Below are 6000 nucleotides of genomic sequence, written 5' to 3' on the forward strand. Positions count from 1 at the left end.
TGTGTGTGTGTGTGTGTGTGTGTGTGTGTGTATTTAGACAAGAAACCAAGGATTATGTATGTGTGTGTATGTATATATATATACATGCATATATATATATGTTTAGAGAAGAAACCAAGGATTAGATAACTGTAAGGTTGGTTAATTTAGTGACTACAGAGTATCATGAGGAAGTGAGACTTTTTCATATCCTTTTTTTTTTTTTTTTTGAGATGGAGTCTTGCTCTGTCGCCAGGCTGGAGTGCAGTGGCGCAATCTCAGCTCACTGCAATCTCCGCCTCCTAGGTTTAAATAATTCTTCCGCCTCAGCCTCCCCAGTAGCTGGGACCACAGGCGCGTGCCACCACGCCCGGCTAATTTTTGTATTTTTAGCAGAGATGGGGTTTCACCATGTTGGCCAGGATGGTCTCGATCTCTTGGACTCGTGATCCACTCACGTTGGCCTCCCAAAGTGCTGGGACTACAGGCCTGAGCCACCAAGCCCAGCCCATATTTCTTTTCAGATTGCTTCATCCTTAGACTTGACAGTCATGCAAAATGGATGCCAAAATGTTAGATTCAATCTTCCACATCATTGCTGTCAAGCAGGAAGGTTGGTTTTATCTCAGATATCTCTGTATGTCTTGGCTTCCCAACCAAGATTGAGGCATGTGCCCATGCCCTGTCAGGGTATCTGCAAATATTAGTATCTGGGAATGTTGTCTCTATCCCAGGTGATGAGCTTTGAGAGCAGGGAACGTAGGGGTTGGTCTAAGTGGGAAACCAATCAGCACTGCCACCATGGGCAGTGATATGTAGTAGGAACTCAGTCAATTTTAGTTTCCAGATTTCCTCTGATTACTGTATTTTTTCTCTCTCAATTCGTTTTTCTGTTTCTATGTTTCTAATTCTCTTCATGTTTTTTCTTCATGCCCCTTTTCTTCATTTTGTTCCTATTCAGTTTTCTATTCATAATACAAAAATAAAACATATTATTAATTTTTACAATAAAATTAATGTTTTGCGGGTTTTGTCCCTTACATTAAAAAAACAGAAGAACTGAATGTTTTCTGTTACTCCATAGGAAAAAGACAACAAAATACATTTTATGCAGTGGCATTGATTTTTTTCTTATATCTTTCACATATAACGGGTTCCTGTGTCTTGGTATAAGCATAAATATAGTGAATAACAGAAGAAAAATGGAAGAACCAAGGCCGTGATGGGAAGGCGCACATGTATGCAAAAGGATAGGTCCTAGGAATAAGAATGAAGGAACTGCAATCCCAGCTATTCTATTCACTAACTTTAATGTTTTGGGTAAGCTCTGTAAACTTTCTCTCCCTCTGTTTACTCATCTCTAAAAAAGGAATAATAAAAGTACCTGCCTCATGGACTTTCTAAAAATGAAAGGGGAAAATACATGTAATGCTCTTACAAAAACTCTAAATTAAAATTTACTTGTCTTAACACTCCCAAGCAATAAACTATAAGAAAAATCAAGCATTCGAATTCAAAATTAGGCTCTCCAATCTAGCCTCAGGGCCTTTATGCCAAAGTAGCTTCCAAATGATTAGAAGCGTGCTGTCTTATGGCTATCTTTCATTGAAGAATTTACCTTTCATTCTTATTTCTTATTCTTGCCTGTCCACCCACCCCCAACTGAATACACTTTTAAATTTCATGAGAAAGAATCTCAAATCTATAGGTCTAACTCACAACTCTTTTATGAAATCTATATTTACGTTTCCAGTCTCCTACTAGATGTCTCTATTGAAACATATCATCGGCACCTTAAAACACCACTGATTCACTGCATGTTAAATAAGTTATATCTGGGGTTCTCCCTTTCTTGTGTTTAAAAAAAAAAGAGTTGTGGAGTTAGGGCTGTGGGTTAAGGAAAGAACTTCCAAGACTTTGTACTAACAGTTTATGATTCCATGTCTAAAACTAAAATTATCATTCTTCCTCTCCAAACTACTTCTATTTCTGTATTTTCTATCTCAGATTTATAACATTAGATCTATGAGAACAGATTCAAATATCAAACATAATTTTGTCACTGTCATGTCCAAAGCACTTCAGTTGTTTCTCATTACCTGAAGAAAATAATTCTTCCTTAGTCTGGCATCACTTGCCTTTTCAGACTACTCCCCATCATTCCATTTGACTGCGCATCACACTCTCTCAGGTTGTCAGTAGATGAGAGGGCATTTTCCTATTTCCTCTGCACATCTTGGATTCATTGGCTGGGGAGGCTGTAAATGAGATTGATAAAAGACAGTTTGCACACAAACAGATGTTTATGAACGTGGGCACAGTGCATACACAGGAAAGTGCTCAGTGATAACTCAAAAGGGTGGTTAGAATTTGGGGCCTATATACCTAATTTAGCACAATGGAGTGGGGAGAGGGGCACTTATAGAAAAGCAAATGACTTTTTGGAAAGGTCAGTGGGCCTTAGGAGAACAAATGGGGCATACGAGAATGTGACAATGTCTATGAGATATGACATTGTGACAATGTCTATCTGGTTGTGGTGCCAATTCTAAACATTTTGTCACTGAGAAGGGATTAGAGTCACTCCCAGGGAGAGGATTTATGACAATTGAGTTCTTCTGATTTCTTTTGAGAGCCTCTGCTTTTAGGCAGATAAGGGACTTCAGGAATTCAATGCCTTCAGCTTCAAATAATGCTTATGTCAAAGTAGCATATTTTGGAGTGGCATATCCTGATCCCCTTCATCAGTTTTGGCTTCCGTGAATATTATTTTATTATGGTTCAAATTTACTTCCTCCAATACAAGTGTGGGAAGTCCTATATTACTTCAAAATCTGTCTCAATTGCCCTCTCCAGAGCCAATCACAGACACTTACACCTTCTATTTCCTCATAGTGCCTTCTTTAAAGCTCTTCAGCACATAACATCTGGTGAATATTAGAGCCACTCATTTGTTTTATTTCTTCCATTAGTTTGTAAACTCCTTAAGGCGGCAGTCATATTTTGTGCATATAACCTAGAATTCATACCAGTTCAAAACATTTTATTATAGTTTATATAGTAAAAACATAAATGCTTATGGAATAGAATCATCTTTAAAACGTTTCAGATATCTAAGTTTACATGCAGTTTTGATCATACATTTAATTCAATGGGATCAGTGAGATGTTTTTAAACCTTAAACAGTTTATTTAGGCATTTCCTGGTGTTTTCACTTTGAAGATTTTATTATGCATATATTTTTGTTCAATTAAAATGTAGTCACTCTTGAAATGTATAACACAGAAAGACAATATGGCTTATTCTCATTTAGCAGATATTTGTAGTACATTTTGAGCTCTTTGAATTGAAATCTATAGAAAGCTTAAGTATTATTATATTGTATCATTAGCATTTTGGCTGGAAACCGCTCCCTCTAGGCACATATGGGATTTTTATTTTTATGCATACATTTGCATAGCTGTTTCACTATCTTTCACAGACCAAAGCCTTTAGACATTAACTTGACAAACATCACGATCAAGTCATCAGTTTTAATCTGGTGCAGTGGGTTTGAAACTTCTTAATGGAGATATTTTTATATCTATTCAGCCTTCAGTAGCATCTCTCTCTCTCCCCTACAAAGAGGCACTTAATTAGTAGTGGTTGTACATTGACTTAATGAACACATTCATTTTCAAGAATAATTTAAATAATTTTACTTGGTATTTTCGAATAACTCTATGGCAGCATAAATATTCAGACTGCCAAGCTTCAAATAACTATGGCAGCATAAAATATTCAGAAACAAGTTTCTTCAGAATGTAATCACCAATTTTACACAAGAGCTATTTTGCACAGACATGTGAGTGATTGGGCTGTGGCATTTCATAGCTTATTTATTTTCTTTAATCTTGATATAACTTAACGTTCTGGCATCATCAGCCTACACATGAAATATCGTCACACCTACATTAACACTCTATCTCTAAACCCTCCTCTGCTTGACTGCAAAGTTCCCTATCCTTATCTCCACTCAAATATGTATGAGTCCTGCTTGCTGTCCTTCCCACAGCTTACTGGGCTGGGCTTCCATGCCTCAGGAACAGACAGATCCACAGAAAAATGGACCTCTGCTCCCACTGCCCAATAAAGATGTCACTGGTGACAAAATTGTCTGAGCTTTGGAATGGTTGTGCTGGGGCTCTCTCACCACACTTGCCAAGTGAGAGAAATGTTATCCTCTGTCTTACACTCAATTAATTGGGCCCCAGAGTGACTTTGCTTCAGTGTCAGAGTTTCAGAGTCAAAGGAAACATCTCTTTCAACTCCTACACAGTCCTCTTCTGCTCAGAGCACTGAGATGCCAATAGAACTGGTAACTGCCACCAAGCTGTGCTCTGAGCTACCATTTTACTTCAACTCCAGAGCCTCCTTTAAAGTTGAGATGACTGTGCTAGATGCCATTCCTTCTCACAGAAATTCAATATCAGAAACCCCATCATCTCCCATGTGTATGACTACTGCTGGGGTCTTTATCAAACTTGTCTTTGTCTGAATGCCAGCTATGGACAAATTTAAGTCTTTCCCTCACCCAGAATACTTTCCAAAATCTCTATTTCTCAATAGATGCAAGTAGATACCTAAGAACTCTATTAGATAGAAACATCCTACTCTCAGGTAGCCATTAATTTTGCCTTTTATCATGATATTTTTAATAATTAAAACTGGTACTAGAAGAATTACTACTGAAATATAAGAAATAAAAATATCCTAATGTAAAAATATAAAATTGCAGCTTTTAGCATAAACTTCTTAAATCAGACTGTCAAGTTTCAATTTCTTACTCATCAGCTTATTACTTATATGACCTTGAGCAAGTTTATTATTTTCTATTGCTGTGTAACTAATTACCACAAAATTAGCAGCTTAAAACAAAGCATGTTCATTATCTCACAATTTCTCTGGGTCAGAAATCTATGCATAACTCTACTGGGTTCTCTGCTTCAGCGTCATTCACAAGGTTGCAGCTAAGCTGTTGTTCAGGGATAAAGTCTCATCTGAGGCTAGACTGTGGAAAGATCCATTTTCAAGACACATGGTTGTTGGCAAGAGTTAGTTCCTTACAGGTTATTAGGCTGAGGGAATCAGCTTCTTGGTAGCTGTTAGATGGGAGTCCTCTTTCAGTTCCTTATTATGTAGATCCCTCCATATGGTAGCATATTTCATCACAGCCAGTACAGGAAAGAATCAATGGAGAGTCTGCTAGCAAGTTGAAAATTATCATCTTATGTAATGTAATCATCATTTTTGTTACACTCTGGTATAGCAAGAAACAAATAACAGGTCCCATCGTATACATAACAAGCAGTGGGGTAATGAGAGACTTTCTAAGAGTCTGTTTATCAAAATAAGGTTACTTAATTTATTTGTAAATCATTTTTTCCAGAAAGACTAACAACAGTAATAGTAGTATCTACCTCAGATTTGTGAAGATAAAATCAGCTAATCCATTAATATATGTTTAAATAATAAAACTGTGTTTTGTATGTAATATATCCTCAAAAATTATTTCTATTCTTACTTGTGTCATGAACTTAAGTCAACCTAACTCTGGTCATATTCAGACTCTTTCTTTGATTACGCAGTTACTTTCATAATGTTTGCTGCTTTCCTCAAATCTAATTTAGAATAATCTTACTTACCCATCGAAGTCTGCTCAAATAACATGTTGTCAGACTTATTCCTAAGTTTCCCAATAACTACAAATCTATTTCTTCACTATGCTTCTATACTTCACTTCTTAGAATGGTAATTTTCTGTCTAATGTTCCACCTATACTTGTGCATATCTCTACCTGCAAGACCATACATTATTTAATGTTAGTAATTTTGTTTTTAACTGTACAATAATACCAGTTCAGTAAAAATGCTATTGTATTGAACTAAAAATTAGACTTCAGTCAAAAATTCTGGTATTGAGCAGATAAATCAAAGAAAGTGTTAGGAAGAATTATTTAACCAGTAACATTTGAATAAGATA

The sequence above is a fragment of the Cebus imitator genome, unplaced genomic scaffold (assembly GCF_001604975.1).
Source record: "Cebus imitator isolate Cc_AM_T3 unplaced genomic scaffold, Cebus_imitator-1.0 Scaffold40, whole genome shotgun sequence".
In the NCBI taxonomy this organism is placed as follows: Eukaryota; Metazoa; Chordata; class Mammalia; order Primates; family Cebidae; genus Cebus; species Cebus imitator.